Raw genomic sequence first — 18,217 nt, forward strand, 5'->3', positions numbered from 1 at the left:
TATTCAAGCGATATCCATATTCAATCGGTTTTATTATACGCAGATATGTTTTATTGATTTTAAGACAAATTTACAACTGAATTATTCTGTTTTTTGCTTTTGTATTTTGCTTATCACTGATAGCCTTTAAGTCTTGAGTTCAATCTTTCCCATTCCTTGGATTCTTTGGTGACAAAAATTGAATTTTTTTTGTTGGGCTCCAGGATCTTCTCAGTTTCTTTTTTAAATTCGAATTTATACAGCATACCTAAGAGGTTGTTAATTTACTGACACTGAAACATTATGTTTCGAATCAAATCCTGAAGCTTGTAACTCTTTGTCTGTTGATTGTGAGCGTTATGTAATTTTCTTGAAAATGTACAGTTCTGCCTTTCTTCCTGCAACTGATTCACCATCCAGTCTCCTTGGCACTGCATCTTTTTCGGAGGTTGGATTCTTTATTGGCAATAATTGAATTCTTTTAGTTGGATTCTATAGTTTGTTCAGTTGATTTGAATGGAAACGCTGGTACAAAATACTAAAAAGTAGAATATTATGTTCAGAATCATATTTTACAAATTTTTGTAAAAGCTTGTCTTGATTGAGTGGCAAACAGGGTTGGAATTTCAAAACAGAGTCACTCGTCAAATTTAATGGTTTTAACACTTTCTCGACCTTTTTCCTAATATCAAGTAAAGATTTTAACATCTTTACAAAATTTTGAACTGTATTTATAGGCAAATCACCACATAACAAATGAATTACCTATCAAATTCCATCCCTAGTGGCAATAGTTTCATCTGATTCTCTTGAAACTGCATTATTTTGTTCCTTTTTGCCACCAAATGATCAGCCATGAGGTCTCTTCGGAGTTCAAATTTTTTCAGCATGTGGAATCTTTGTTCGGGGGTGGTAACGATTGAATTTTTGGGTTGGATTCAAGACTCTTTATTTGCTTCGAGTTTGGATTAGAAACATTGGTGCAACATTCTTGTTATAGAAATTTATATATAGAGATATATAGAATCAATGCCTATTGTTTATCATAGGACAATGTTATGGCCTTATTGAATTGATGAGAATAGGAGTCAGAGGAGTCATAGGACAATGTTATGGCCTTATTGAATTGATGAGAATAGGAGTCAGAGGAGTCATGGTCTATTTTGTATCGAAAGATATTTCTGAGATGTCTGATATGTAGTTTGTGATATGTAAATATTTTTTTTTAAATACAAGTATTGGTTTTTTTTTCTGGAATCAATCTATTTATCTGTTCATCCATAACTTCAGCATTTAATCTATGAGCTTACATTGTGTTCAATTTGAATGGGTTTTGTTGTTTGTTGAGTTTTTAGTTTCTTAATATTTGAAATGGAATCCATTGGCATGGTGACTGTAGAACAAATGTTTTCAAGTTTGTGTATATGAAATTGGATTTTCTTCATTCCAGAAGACCATTTGAATTAGAACTTTGTTAGTACTTGAACCATAATTCTAAATTCAACCCTTTTTTGGCATGTAGAATCGTAGTCAAAGCTCGTGTACTAAGTTATCAGGGTTCTTGAAAGTATTGATTTTGGAGTTTTTCACACACATTGTAGATATGTTAATGGTGGAGCAATTTGTTTGAATTCAGAATCTGATCATCTAATTCACAATCCATGGAGGACAAGATATTCCCTGCTTGGTCTAAAACTGTTGAAGAATGCTTAGAAGAATATGATGTGAGCTTAGAGAATGGTTTAAATTCTCATGAAGTGGAGAAACAACGTCAAATATATGGATGGAATGAGCTCCAGAAGAAAAACGGTACACCTTTGTGGAAGCTTGTAGTGGAGCAATTTGATGACACAGTTGTTAAAATACTTCTGGTGGCAGCTGGCATTTCATTTATTCTTGCCTACATGCATGATAATGTGTCTTCTGAGGAGGGTATAACAGCCTATGTAGAACCCCTGGTCATTCTCTTGATTCTAATCCTTAATGCCATTGTTGGAGTATGGCAGGAGAATAATTCTGAGAAGGCTTTGGAAGCTCTCAAAGAAATGCAATCTGATCATGCAAAGGTCTTGAGAGATGGACATTATGTTGTAGATCTTCCCTCCAGAGAACTTGTTCCAGGAGATATAGTGGAACTGAAGGTGGGAGACAAGGTTCCTGCAGACATGAGAATTGTGTCCCTCAAGACATCCACCTTTAGGATGGAGCAGAGCTCCCTGACTGGAGAGAGCATGCCTGTGGTCAAAAGAACATATCCAGTCACCCTGTGTGACTGTGAGTTGCAGTCAAAAGAATGCATGGTGTTTGCAGGAACTGCAGTTACCAATGGCTGTTGCACTTGTATTGTTGTGAGCACTGGCATGTCTACAGAAATAGGTAAAATTCAGGCACAAATTCAGGAAGCTTCAATGGAATGTCATGATACCCCTTTGAAAAGAAAGTTAGATGAATTTGGTGAAAGACTGACAAAAGTGATTGGTGCTATTTGTATTCTTGTCTGGATCATGAACTACAAATATTTTCTTTCATGGGAAGTCATAGATGGGTGGCCAAAAAATATCAGGTTTTCCTTTGAGAAGTGTACCTACTACTTCAAGATTTCTGTAGCTCTGGCAGTTGCTGCTATACCAGAGGGATTGCCTGCTGTGATTACTACATGTTTGGCTCTTGGCACTCGTAAGATGGCACAAAAGAATGCTATTGTGCGTAAGCTACCTAGCGTGGAGACTTTGGGTTGCACTACAGTGGTTTGCTCTGATAAGACTGGTACTCTTACAACCAATCAGATGTCTGTCAGTGAGTTTATAGCCATAGGGCACAGTGCTGGTTCACTTAGAGAATTTACTGTTGAAGGAACAACATATAATCCTGAGGATGGAAAAATATTGGATTGGCCTGCACATGATATGGGTGCAAACTTAGAAACTCTAGCAGAAATTGCTGCAGTTTGCAATGATGCAGGGATATCTTGTCAAGGTCACCAGTTTCAAGCTACTGGTATTCCGACTGAGGCAGCCTTGAAGGTTAGTAATTGCTTAGATAATTGATTTGTTTACTAGTTTTCATGTTTTGTTTCACCATGTGAAAATGTCCAGGAATTTGGGAATACCTGGACTAGTAATGAATAGCAGTGCAGAGGAATAACGAACAGAATGAAATCTCCACTTTGAAAAGCAAACTATGGAAAGGAAACAAAAACCATCCTAAGGAATAATATATGACACATTTTTCGAGTCAAGATAAAGAAGTCTGATTTCATGATCAATACGTGATTCGTTATGAAATGGAATGTTTGATTTGATCTGATTTCATGTTTTGTTTCACCATTTATTTCTGGGTTCTCGTGTGAAGGTATTGGTTGAAAAGATGGGAGTTCCAGAACCGATGGCAGGTGATACAAGTGTCATTCTTAACAGTGGCACAGTGAAATTAGGTGATTAATTATGCCCATAATCTGCTTAAAACATGTGATTCAGAATTTAAAAATCTTATCTTTTTGCAGGAAAGCATTGTATAATTGTGATTGGTTGGTTTTGTATAGGTAATTGTGATTGGTGGATACAAAGATCAAAGAGGTTGGCTTTAATGGAGTTTGATTGTGATCGGAAATCCATGGGTGTTATTGTCAAGGAACCATTGGGACAAAATCGTCTGCTAGTGAAGGTTCTCTTGTTTTATTCAGTTCTCCTCAATCTACTCATTCGAAGGATTTCAATTGTGTACTTTGCATTGTTTCTATTGGATAATTATCATGATAATGTTACATTATCCCAGATTGCTTTGACCTTTCATTCGTGCACTTTGCCTTGTTTCTATTTGAAAATTATCTTGATAATGTTACACCATCCATGATTGCTCGTTAAAGGATAACTTTTAAACTAGGATTGGAAAAGTTCTAAAATTGCATATTTTCCCATACTTTGCCTTTTTCTATTCGCAAAACATCATGATAATGTCATGTCCAAGATGTTTGGTTAAATGAATTGAAAACGCCTAATATTGTAAATTCTTTTATATTTTCCTGGTATGTTTTCTCAGTACATTATGATAATGCCATGCCCAAGATACTATGATAATGTCATGTGAAGATATTTATATTTCGGTAAAGTATAATTAATTTTAAAATAAGTAATTTCAAAATATTTATTATATTAGGGTAGTTTTATATAATTATAAATAGTTATAATTTTAATATTTCTTAGAATTTTTATAGAAATGATGATAGAAAATTATTGATGATATAGGCATGGAAATACATATTTAAAATATATATAGTTTAATTTCTAGTATTTGAAATGTAATCAAGATTATGGACACAAATGGCTTGCTACTTTGTATTGACTTTCTTAATATGTATTTTTTACTAAGAAAATAAGTCAAAACAATTTTGTTTGACAATATTAAAGTTTAGCTATTTTTGCAGGGTGCCATTGAAAATTTGCTTGAAAGGAGCGCTTTTCAACAACTTGCAGATGGATCAGTGGTTGAATTAGACGATGCATCAAGGGAATTACTCTTGAGGAAGTTTCATCAAATGAGTTCAAAGGCTTTGCGTTGTTTGGGATTGGCATACAAGGAAGATTTGGGAGATTTCAATGATTATGATGGAGAGAAACATCCTGCTCATTTGAAATTGTTGGATCCAACCAATTACTCTGATATAGAAAACAACCTTATCTTTGTTGGTCTTGTTGGATTAAGAGTAAGTTTTGGCATTTTTAAGGATTACTGTGCCTACATTTTTTCTTGAGTCTCCTATCTTTTATCTAATATGATGCTTGAAATATGGCCCATTGTGGGTCTGTGGTAGGATACCTTCTTTTCTCAATGCATTGTATTCTTTTCTAATGAACATACTAACATGGCCGACTTCAATTAATAGGATCCTCCTCGTAAAGAAGTTCGCAAGGCCATTGAGGATTGTGGAGATGCAGGTATTCGAGTAATGGTGATCACTGGTGATAGCAAGTCCACAGCAGAAGCCATATGTCAGGAAATAGGTGTGTTCTATGAAGGAGAGGATCTCGATGGTAAAAGTTTTACTGGAAAAGAGTTCATGAAACTCCCTTTGGATAAGCGCGTTGAAATCTTGGCAAAACCAGGTGGTCGAGTTTTCTCTCGAGCAGAACCAAAGCATAAGAAGGATATAGTTTGGATGCTCAAAGAAATTGGTGAAGTTGTGGCAATGACTGGAGATGGTGTCAATGATGCCCCTGCTTTGAAGCTTGCAGACATTGGAATAGCCATGGGAATCGCTGGGACAGAGGTATACTTACAATTTCTTCCATAAGATTTTCCATTTACTTCTTTTGTTTTTTTCATTCCCCACTGATTTCTTAGGAGTTTGCATTGACACGAAATTATAATTTATGTTTAGAAGGAGTATTTTATAATTTCTAATAAGGTTAGTGTCCCCTGCATGTGACCTAAAGGAAGAATTAAAAAAGATGCAAATTAGATTTCACTAACAATATTATAAGGTTCTAACTTGTGATGTTGTTTTCATCATTATTATTCATTGCATTTACTATTCTTTTCAAAAATATAAACATGTATTATAACTTTTCAATCTAAGTTGCTCATCTTAGTGTTTTTTAATCATGTTTTTACCTTAAAACAACTCAAAAATTTATTTAGGCATCATCTGAAATATTAGGAAAAAAATATTGAAGCCTCTAGGCTATTTTGAATTAGGGACCTGTGCCCTAGTAAAATGGATTGGTAGATGATTTTATACCCATATTAGTTTTTGGTACACAATTAAATGTGTGTGATATTATAGAAATATCACATTAATAAAGTAATCCCTTTTCAAAAGCTACAGAAATAAAAAAATTGGGGGATGAATGTTTTGTTACTTTCATAATTTTATCTTTTTTATTTAAAGTGAAAATTATAACAATTTAATGAAAGATCATTCTTCAATTACATTACTATGTAAGGAATTTGAGGCTTGTACATTGTGTACACATTTCTTTGTGTGTTTTAGGTTGCCAAGGAAGCATCAGATATGATATTAGCTTATGATAATTTCAGCACTATTGTTTCTGCTATTGCAGAAGGTCGTTCCATCTACAACAACATGAAATCTTTCATAAGGTATCCATTTCTACGTCTAGATACAAATATAAATTTTTTTTATCAAGTTCATTTTCTTCCAAGTTTAATATACTCCCTTTTTGTACTCTTATTTTTTGGTATTCATTATAGGTACATGATATCATCTAATATGGGAGAGGTGGCTTCCATATTTATAACCGCTAGGTTAGGCATGCCTAAAGGCTTGATACCTGTGCAACTTTTATGGGTGAATTTAGTCACGGATGGTCCTCCAGCAACAACTCTTGGATTTAATCCCGCTGACAAAGATATAATGCAAAAACCACCTCGTAAAGGCAATGATGCCCTGATTAGTGCGTGGGTGTTTTTCCATTACATGGTATTCATCCTTTTATACATTTGGTTATTTTTTATTCTTAAAATCTCAAAATTCTATTTTTTTCTTCTTTAATCATCATCTTTAATGTTTTTCCCTCTCTTTCAACTGCAGGTTAGTGGTTTATATGTTGGAATTGCAACAGTAGGTGTTTTTGCTTTGTGGTACACACATGATACATTTTTAGGGATACAATTCTCTACGGATGGCCACACATTGGTAACCTTTTCGCAGCTCAGGTCTTGGGAGAGTGCCCATCTTGGGAGGGTTTCGAGGTTTCACCATTTTCCATCGGTGGGAAAACTCTCTCATTTTCCAATCCTTGCGATTATTTTTCAACTGGAAAAGTAAAAGCTACAACCCTTTCCCTCTCCGTATTGGTGTCCATTGAAATGTTCAACCCATTAAATTCTTTATCAGAGAATAATAGTTTGCTCACTATGCCACCTTGGACTAATCCTTGGATATTGGTCGCAATGTCTATTTCATTTGGACTTCACTTTCTGATCCTTTATGTTCCATTTTTGGCCAATATCTTTGGCATCGTACCCTTGACTTTAAGTGAATGGTGTGTAGTCATAGTAGTTTCATTTCCAGTGATTATGATAGATGAAGTGTTGAAACTAGTTCATAGGAGAATGCGTAAAGGACATAAAAAATACAAACTTGTTTAAACCACCTAGTCATATTAGTGTAAAACAATATATATTCAACCATACTTATTATATAAAGTGTGGATTGACATGTACATATTTTTTTATCTGGACTAATTGGGTGGATGAATGTATCAAGGGAATTATGTATCTACAGATGGCATACACGCCATAAATGTTTTTCTATGTTCAGAATAGTTCTAACTACCTCCATATTTTATAAATAAAAGGAGAGTTAGGGAAATGTAGTGTTGTTATGTCCTTTCGAGATTTCAAAAAATACTTTAAAAACTTGTATTGCCTTAAAATTTCAATATAATCAATGGTTGAAAAGTTATTTAGACATATGGATTTTATTTTACAAGGATATGAATTCAAGATCTATATCTATGGTAACTCACTAAACTTAGACGCATGTTATTGAATTTTGAATTTTGAATATGAGAAGTTTTCTTGTACCATAATTAGGACAAGGTGTGGCTCCAACTAGGTTTCATGTCATAACTTGAAACTTGAATCAAGTAACATTCAACATGTTTTTGTTGGATGTGAATATTATAACAAATGAGTATCCTATGTTTACATGATTTAAGTATTTTATGTTTATAAATTTATGAATTTATTTTATAATTTAACTTACCCATTATGGGTAGAAAGTGTTGGATAGGTTATTATTTTCTTTATTCTGTTAATATCAAAATATTTAAACATTATTGACCTTTAAATTTAAGGTTTCTTGATATTGATATGGTCTTTTTGTAAATTCATTATATTGATAGACATGCCTTGAATGGGATCCACATATTTTTCAAATTTAAACATAAACTAGCAATTGCACCAAATGTTGCAAAGGAAACGATGTAAGGCTGTAGCATAGGAAAAAGTAGCATAGAAGTAAGAAGATGTGATATATTATGTGATTTAATTGACCATTTAAATTATAAATATGAATTATTTTATTTAAAAAGAAATTTTACGTTTGGATAATTGTTTGGATAAAGTAATTATTTTTTTGTAGCCTAAGGTTATTATAGATACAATATAGAGTATATTCAATTAAGGACACAACATATTGACTATATATGTAGCCATATAATTAATGTAGAAATTATGTTGAGTTATAGCACAATATTTATGAATATAATGAAGACTATCTACAATGATAATTGCTATCATTGTGAAATTTATTTGCAATTCAAAATACTTGGAATTATAACAGTGAAAATTGTTTGCCATCATATGTTGGAGCCGTGAAGGAAATTGCATGAGCCTAATGGAATGTTGATTTGTGAAACCAATCCCATTCATTGGATTACAAGCTAATGTGAAATAGTGCTATGGATTGGGGTTGTTGTAGGTGAAAAAGTGATTGTGAATAATGGAATTGGACTATATAAAGAAAGCTTAAGTCAACCATAGTTAAATCACCTTTGTGGATTCATAGTTTTAGCTTAAGGGTTGACCTCTATTACAGTGAGAGTTGATGCAACAGGGAGACTATGGTTGGGTGGAGTGTCCCTTTTTCACAATCAGTTAGTAGGTACTTCCTAGAAATGTAGGTGTTCATAACTTGTGATTATGTTGTGTTAATGTTGTTTTTTCATGGATTATATTACTTTCCAGTCTGTTAAATTCTATTTGCAAGTTTAAGCCTGCATTTTAAATTTATGATTTACGATGACCAAATGGTTTAATTTTATTGTATAAGAAACTTAGCTTAATTTCTTGCATCCCCTTATATCAAAGAATTTTGATCCGGAGCAATGTGCATTGGCATATAGAATGAACATGTTTGATTTGCAAGCCTAAAGAAAGACAAACATCCATGAAAGTTATCATTATTGGATTTAATATGTAATTCAAATGATATCCTTGTTTGTTAAAATATTTGTTCAATTGCAATCTTTGGCTCTATTACTACAAACCATCACATTAATAGGTGAATCTTCGAGTATACTTCTTAATTCATGCTAAGGTGCAACACACGATAATCATATTTTTCAGGTAAGGATTAACATGGGTATTGCTTTAATATTAGTCCATGTTAGAGGTTTATGGATGTTGTTTGATAGTTGTATTACACAAATCATCTTGGTCGCAATTCCTTACATGTCACTCATTGAAAATTATTGCAATTAGGGTATGAGGATCGACGATTTCATCATATCATAACACTTTTTTGGCAATGTTCAATTTAGGTTCCAGAGATTCTTCATCTCATAGAAGTTCTTTATTATTATCTATACCCATAAGGATGATGTAGATATCTACATCACTGATTTTCTAATCACAACGTCGTCAATCATGTTTTGAGATTATGTTATGACCGAATCAACCACTTTAGCCTCTAATCTATTTCTGTAAATCATTTTTTTTAATATCATGATTGTGGGAGATTCCTTCCTCATTGTATAAAGCAATAAATTTGCTAAGAATATTATGGTTTTGTAGGTGGTTTCTTCTCCTTTCTCCCAAGACATCCTTGGTTCATTCTCTCTCTCTCTCTCTCTCTCTCTCTCTCTCTCTCTCTCTCTCTCTCTCTCTCTCTCTCCAATATCATGATGATGTGTTTTGGCTATATATTTGCTCCTAACCTTACATATGAGGGGGGAAATATTATCACCTAAAACTATATCATATCAAGATACAAGTGATTAATGTAACCCACATCATTAAGGTGAATCGTGGCATTAATATACCCACCAAATTAAGTGCTGAAAAATTATGGAGCATTAGATTTTGTATATTTGTGTAAGTTTCCTTCATAAAACTCATGCAATTGCACAAGTTTTCTCCACAAAACTAACACAATTTTCACATTACCCTTCAAAGACATGAAAGTTAGTAAATTCATTCAAAACGACATAATTGATTCAAGAAAATATATCCACATTGCTTCAATTCTAAGTTCCAAAAGGCTCTATTCCATTTTGTTTTTGGTGCATGTAAATCATGAAGAAACATAGAGATCACTTTGCCTTAAGTGACCAAAAAATTGTCAAGTCCAACGGGCATGAACCTCCTCCACAATTCAACTATAAAACAATCCATGGGTATGCATTTCCAAAGTTTTCATCAGAGTTCATACGTATTTTTATGATTGTACTTTAATTCTTGAGTTCCACCTTCTTGAGAATTATTTCATTTTGCATGTGTGTGGGGGGGAGATGGGGGGAGAGAGAGAGAAAGACTGAGAATCATCAGGGACCCTCCTAAGGAGGAGGAAGATCCCACTGCTTTTTGCTTCTTCATAGTTTTTTAAAACATCATTTTATGTTACCATTGGCTTAATAAAGGTATACTTGATTCATTATTCGATGTGTCATTTTTGCTTGGTCATTTTATATTTTCATATTTGTTTTTCTTATTTATTTTTACGATGCAACATACTAAGTCCATTAATTGGACATATACTTTTTTTATCACCTTGGCTAAACAATTCTCTCAACACACATTCACTAAAATCTCAACTCTCAATAGTTCATTATGGGAAATAATGGAACACTTACAAATCAAGGACTTCTAACTAAAATTGAGTGGGGCAATTCATTTACTGATCATCTTCCATGAATTATCACATCAATAATGATAATTAAACATGCACAAGTGTTACTAATAAAAATATTTATAAATAAAACCTATACTAAAACCTCTAATGGCTCAAATTTTTTAGTTATAGGAAACATTTTTTGAAACCTCGACTATGAATGGCATAGGTTGTAGTAGATGGTTTAAAAAAAAAAAAAAAAATCTCAATCTTACAACACTAAACTCCTTTGTAAAAACATATGGGACAAGGTGTTTTTCTCCTGGTGATTGGAGGGGGGGTGCATGTTCCTAGTTCTAGGTGCATCCATTAAAGCACCAATAGTCACACTTACTATGAATGGCATAGGTGTTGGGAATAATACTGAGAGGGCCTAGATGAATCAGTATATACAAATCAATAAGTTTTTCATTTCCATAATCAGATTTATATACACTACTTCAATGAAGGGAATTCGCGTGTGCATGCAACTGTTGTTAAGGAAACTAGCGTATATCCAGTGAACTTATGATTTAGTTAATTCATCATATGTTGATATTTAATCAGTGCATCAGTACTTTATTAAACATTAAACAATAACCATGTGCAGTAATAATAGAATAAACCCTCACACATAAGCAACACACATGAACACCAAGATTTAAGGTGGAAACCCAATGCAGGGGAAAAACCACCTGTTGTTGTTGTCTCCGTCTTCTTTTAATATAAAGAATAATATGTTAACAAACTTGTATTGGTGCAGACTCATACTAGTACGCAGGCACCCACTTGCAGAAGGCTACAACCTTCTCTCGTTTTCCAGCTTCTAATGGAAGGGAGCTACAACCCCCTAGCTCTTGTGCTAACCAATGTGTTTACTAGTACGTAGGTGTCAGCCTACAAAAGGCTATGACCTTCTCTCTTCTTCTAGGGACCATGTTTCATTAATTTTCATACTGGATGCTCCTGGTACTATTGACGGGCTGGAATTCTCCCCCAATAGCAAGGGGGACCTCCCCAGTGTAGGTTCCCAACTAGAGCATGCAACGCTTGTGATAGGGATCCCTTCTGGTATGTAGGCACAGTTGCCGCTTAGTTTTTTTGAGCTTGCTTCAAAAGGAGGTGAAATATGAACTAAATTGAAAGAATGTACCTCAAGAAATACAAGGAAATAATTGACAAATATTTTATGCCACATAAACCAAGAATAGCCAAACTATAAACAACATAAATGTTATGTAAATTTACTGTTAGGAGGCTTCAAATAAGACTCATGTTTTCCATGATAAAATTCTTAGTAATTGTAAATCAATTCACAATGATCAAACATTTATGAGCATAAACAAAGGTGCAGTCAAACAGATTATACCAATACCAAAGAAATAGTTCACCGGCATGAGCATAGAGTTAGTGAATCAAATACCATTCATACGAAGCAACACAAATTTTGGAGTATGAGAAAACATATGAGGAAACCGCACATCAAAGGGCTTTCAGGAACATTCGATCCATCAAGTGAAGAAAATACATTTGGGATTAGAACATAAAATATCTGAGGAATCCAATATTGGAAATGTACAATCACTCCTTGTATCAATTAGAAGGACATAAATTCTCTTAAGCAATGTATATATCTCCAAAAGAGTCCTTAGAAAAATCCCTTTACAAATGAGGCATGAGGGTATATTTATAGGGTGAGAGTGACTCTTGGCCTACCCTTGACTCTTGAACTTCCTCATGACTTTTCATCTACCTAGTGACTTTTGGTATTCCACGTGACCTTTCATATTCACAAACATGTTCTATGCTACTACAAAAGATGGCAATATCTTTCTACCTTCCTTCTGCCTTGGAGCTGGCTTGACTTCAATATCTGTTTTTGACCAAGATCATGCATTTCCGCAACATCGATCCCTTGGATCATTTTAGCAACAAATTGGGCTCAAGTATCTGCATAAATGACAGGGACTTCCCTTCGCCACTTCAATCCTACACATGTACAAAATCATAAATTAATAATCAAGAAAAAATGTACTTTGATGAAATATAAGATATAAATATCACAATTAATAACGAGCCAAAATTCTTAGCCTTAACATCTCTTGCAATTTCTTGGTCACAAATCTGTGCGTTGATACATTCTATGTCTTGGCATCAATCATTTCTTTCCTTGAGTGGTTAGATTATCATTGTTATATCACCTTTCATGCTCTTGTTCATCCTCGTCATACATGTTGGCCATTGTTGCATTATGTTGTTTTTAAACATTTGCAAAGGTGCTAAGTAAATGACCGGTTGAGGCCTATATTTATAGTCTTAGGTCGTGCATGTGGGGTCACATGGGTCGCAGGGCCTGATATAGGTTAGTGTGCAACCTTTGTCACCCATGCGACCTGTGAAACTTGTGCGAATTATGCAAGTTGTGCGACCTATGCGACCTTTGCGACCTGTGTAACCTATGCGACCTATGCTATCTATGCGACCTATGCGAACTTTGCTACATGTGCAACCTATGTAACCTGTGCAACCTGTATGACCTATGTGACATGTGCGACTTGTGTGACCTTTGCGACCTTTGCGACCTTTGCGACCTGTGTGTCCTGTGCGACCTTTTCGACCTTTGCAACCTATGCGACCTATGCGACCTATGTGACCTATGCGACCTTTTCTACCTATGTGACCTATGTAACCTTTGCGACCTGTGTGACTCGTGTGACCTGTGCGACTTGTGCGAACTTTGCGATTTTGCGACTTATGCGACCTATGCGACCTGTGAGACCTATGTGACCTTTGCTACCTTTGCGACCTATGCGACCTTTGCGACCTGTGCGACCTATGCGACCTGTGCGACTTGTGTGACCTTTGCGACCTGTGTGACCTGTGCAACCTGTGCGATCTTTGCAACTTGTGCGACCTTTGCGACCTTTGTGACCTCTACGATCTTTGCGACCTATGTGACCTTTGCAACCTTTGTGACCTTTGCAACCTGTGCGACCCGTGCCACCTATGTGACTTTTACGACCGATACGACCTCTGTGACCTTTGCGACCTGTATGACCTGTGCGAACTTTGCGACCATTGCGACCTATGTGACCTTTGCGACCTTTGCGACTTGTGCGACCTTTGCAACCTGTGTGACCTATGCAACCTATGTGACCTATGCGACCTATGCCATCTTTGCAACCTATAAGACCTTTGTGACCTGTGCAACCTTTGTGACCTGTGCGACCTATGCGACCTATGTGACCTATGTGACTTATGTGACCTTTGCGACCTTTGTGACCATTGCAACCTGTGCGATCTGTCCAACCTGTGTGACCTGTGCGATCTTTGCGACATTTGCGACCCTGCAACCTGTGCGACCTATGCGACCTATGCGACCTTTGCGACCTATGCGACCTTTGCGACCTGTGTGACCTGTGCGACTTATGCGACCTGTGTGACTTGTGCGACTTATGCGACCTGTGTGACTTGTGTGACCTGTGCGATCTTTGTGACCTATGTGACCTTTTCGACTTGTGCGACCTTTGCGACCTTTGTGACTTGTGCAACCTGTGTGACCTATGCGATCTTTGCAGCCTTTGCGACCTATACAATGTGTGCGACCTTTGCGACCTGTGTGACCTGTGTGACCTTTGCGACCTATGCGACCTTTGCAACCTTTGCGACCTGTGCGATCTATGCGACCTTTACGACTTGTGCGACCTTTGCGACCTGTGTGACTTGTGCGACCTATGTGACCTTTACGACCTTGCAACTTGGTTTGGCTTATGAAAGAGACATGAGTCTTTTCTAGACTTTTTTGGGGTTTCCCAGTGTCCGAATAGACTCTAAGAATGGACAGTAGCTATAGAAAAGGTGAAGGAGCTTCGAAATTTAGAAGATTTGGAAAATTTTGGAGGGGTTGTTGCAGTGGCTACAACAATTGGTGATTCACTCGTAGAATTCAACATCTCAGTCCACATCCCTACAATAGTTCGAGTCTAGATAACGATGCAAGGGAATATTGAACAGTTACTATGGGTACTTTTTACCTTGACCTTTATAGATATTCCTTCTCTTTGTGTCTCATCCAGGTCCTGTTAGTTAGTAAACATCCAATTAGGATTTCACACGTTCCAATAGTTGATGATGATGCAGAGAATGAGGTAGAGGGCTTATTATATTCAGAATTTTAAAATAAGTTTGTGGTGTTGCTCCACTGCCAGCAGGCCTGGAGAGTACCCCAGTGGAGTCACTCCAAGAAATCACAAACATTGCTCCGCTACCAGCGAGCCTGGACAGTACCCTGGCGGAGTTGTTCCATTACCTCTCTGCACAGGAAGCCTTTCTCAATCCTTTACCCTTTATTTAACTTCATTTTCTTTTATGTGTAAATTTACACTTATTACTGGGCGTTCATTGCGCTAGGGTGGACGAGTGATCTCAACTTATTTTACAAGAAAGAGAGGTTGTTTCTTGTTTGAAAGAAACTAAAAGATATCCTTATTTAGGTTTTCCTTCATGTCAAGCTTCCACATCTCATCTCCAGTTAACAAGTGAACAAACAAAACAAGTCATTGAAATAGTCACAACCATGGTGAGCATAAGGTTCAGGTTAAGGGTATAGGTCATTCAAACTGATTAGGGTTCCCCACAAGCAATCTGTGGTTATCTTCCTTGTAAGTAAATTAGACTCGTAGGAAAGATATCCAGGAGGAAAATTTGATGGTTGGTTCTAAGAGAAGCTACCCATTGGCGTGACCATCACAACTTCACACAATCATTAGGGCTCGGGTTTTAATTCTAGGGTTTCTGATGACCAGGGAAGCTCTCCTATGGTTTCAACATGTGCAAAGAGGTCGAAGTAATGCAGTTTAAGGTTTGAGAAAGTGAAAAAAAGGCGTGAGAAATATATTCACAGTACCAAAGGTTTGAAAGCTTCAGGCTCATGGAGGCTCAATCAGGTGGTATGCGAAATAGAGGGAATTTCCAGGTTAGGTCCAAGGCAAGTGTTTGTTAAGCAAGAAAAATATGTATGATGTAATGCAGCAGACATGGCTTATGATGCAATGTAATGCTATGTACAGAAGAGATAAGCTAATTGAAATTAAAAGACCAATGCAATGCATATGCAGAGGTTTCACAGATTCCATGTAATAATAAGCAAATGCAAGGACATGAGTGCAAAATAAACATGCAGGGAACTAACTACCTACAGTAAAGAAAATGAAGCATGAAAAATTTAAATCATAAAGCAAATTCCAATCAGCCAACTAATAAGAAAAACTAAAACCTAACTAGTCTAAAACCCTAAATCCTAATTTAATCAAGGCATAGGTCAGGTTATGTGAAATCAAACTTCCAATGAAGCCACCGCAGCAGTTCCCAACCTGAAAAAACAAAGATGACAACAATTAGAATTTTTGGAAAGAGTTGTGCAAAACATAATATGTTTACTTGTAAAGCATGCACAAAAGAAAGAACATCTTGTCCACCTATAGGGAAATGTGTTAGAGAATACCTTTCAAGGAGAACTACAACCCAATCCTGGTAAACCGAAACACAAGCGTCAAATTTATATTCATCCAGCAATAACATACATCCGTTTATTCTCAACCCTAAATCCAATGCAAGTAACGCAAGATGTTGCTGGCTAATAAAGGAATCTGCCAGATTAATCTAATCAGCAACCCTATCACGATGAAGAGGATGATCAACTTGATAACCCTGAAAAGAGGGGCCTCTGTCAAGTGTAACTGAGATCCCTGAGGATTCAAACACATAAACCCTATTTTCAGAAACCCTAGTTTGAAATTTTTCATGGACTTCATTAAGGACGTGAGGACCTGACATAACCATCAGCGGAAGTTGAAGTGCCTCATCATCCTGGCCAACATCTGAACCTTCAAACGACATGCCATCCAATATTGGTAGCTTCGCAAGGTTTGTAGATGGGTGTATACAGTTATTGTTGGTTGTGACCGGACAATTATCAATGAAAATATTGTGGATTGAATTCATTGTCTGAATATGAATAGATCAACAGCTTGACAGATCAGATTCTTTAGATTCTAAAAAATGAACTAAATCAACCGAAAGAGTCTCAAGTTGAGGGGAGGTCAAGAGATTTTCCCCTTCCCCTATAGGGGATTGTAAGACATAATTTGATTGTGTATGTTGACAGACTGTATTGGTTGGGAGACAATAAAAAATATTCATGACAATGGCCATAGCACCCCCTTTAGCAAAAAAATTAGGATATAGAGGTTGATGTGCATCAGTCAAAAGGTGATGGAAATATTTTCTAAGAGAGACATTGCTCGAATCAAAGGGTTTGCAAGATGAGGTTGCATCCGGTGAGGTGATGTTGAGAGGAGTGTGATGTGCAGAAACCTTAATTTGACTTGGTTCAGGGGTCTCATCAGGAACGTGAGAACCTGACATAACCATCAGCGGAAGCTGAAGTGCCTCAACTTCCTGATGAGTCCATAAACGTTCAAAAGGTGGGTCAACAAATTTTGGTGGCTTCGTAGGATCAACAGACGGATACGTAGGATAATCACCAGAGGCATGAGAAAATATATTTCTAGTAAAATGAGAATTAATGAGACCACCAGTTTGATCAAGGTGGGTATCTCATACATAAGGCTCCTCTTGGCTTGGGGGTGAAGAGGGATTAATGAGGGAACCAACTTGAGTTGGACGAGATGAAGGGACCTCTTCTTCACCTATTAAATACTGCGAGTGGCAAAGATCAGGCATAATGGATTCAGACTCTGCATCCCTTGACTGTGAAACCTCACCTCCATGCACATGATTGCAATTAATGTGAGGAAGATAAAGATATGAATGATCTAAAGGAACCGCCGATGCAGTAGACCCATGGACTAAATCAGGGTAGAATGGATGCATAGGGTCAGATGAAGGAGCATTTTTCGGACCTAGACTCATATCCTACCCATTTATGTTCGCCAAAGAGAAAGACAGATTTGCAGCCCTGATGTGTTTCGTGGATTTGATAAGACAATCAATGTTACCTAAGACAAGACCAAAGTCATCATGCACAGGTGAATGAGATCCTGGAATATAGTGAGACATATGTTGAATGGACTCGATTGGGGTTCCATAAGCAGGAAGAGATGTTATGTGGTTTTCATATTCAAGACCAAAAGAATGTATGAGGGATTTAGAGGCAAGACCATCAGATCTATTTCCCAAAAAGCATTTTTCATCGTTTGAACCATTTACGGCCACAATCTTATTATGTAACAAGTCAAAAGGAGGATGAGAAATCCCACAAGCAATAACCTCTTCCTCAGGGGGTTGAGGTTGTTCCATATTCAAAGAGATAGGCAAAAAAAAAATACAGGTAGAATCTGGACACTTTGTAATCTGCAAATTATGATGATACTCATGTGAAACAGGACTTGTTTCTAATTGAAAATGTTGTAAAGAAACAAGAACCAATTGTTGAAAATTTATATTCAAATACACCCAATTGACATCACTTTCAGGAAATTCAAAACAAATATGCACATATCTGAAAGAAAAATCCTCTAAAGATTCCTCAGGTTTCATCCTAAGCTCATTTATCCTCTTTAACACATCTTGAAAATCGTACCTGTCAAATGCTTGTTGGAG

General features: G+C 36.2%; 1 pseudogene across 1 annotated transcript; it reads left to right on the forward strand.

Moving 5' to 3' along the window:
• The first annotated feature begins 1,640 nt into the window (after positions 1–1,640).
• On the forward strand, positions 1,641–7,089 carry LOC149219980 (calcium-transporting ATPase, endoplasmic reticulum-type-like; annotated as a pseudogene). The gene is made up of 8 exons (XR_016248726.1): positions 1,641–3,002; positions 3,331–3,412; positions 3,521–3,642; positions 4,403–4,681; positions 4,862–5,245; positions 5,969–6,078; positions 6,190–6,418; positions 6,530–7,089. The product of XR_016248726.1 is annotated as a calcium-transporting ATPase, endoplasmic reticulum-type-like (transcript).
• Positions 7,090–18,217: the final 11,128 nt, after the last annotated feature.

Source organism: Pinus tabuliformis, chromosome Q (assembly GCF_031772625.1).
Source record: "Pinus tabuliformis cultivar Carrire ecotype Pingquan chromosome Q, CPIR1, whole genome shotgun sequence".
NCBI classification, from domain to species: domain Eukaryota; kingdom Viridiplantae; phylum Streptophyta; class Pinopsida; order Pinales; family Pinaceae; genus Pinus; species Pinus tabuliformis.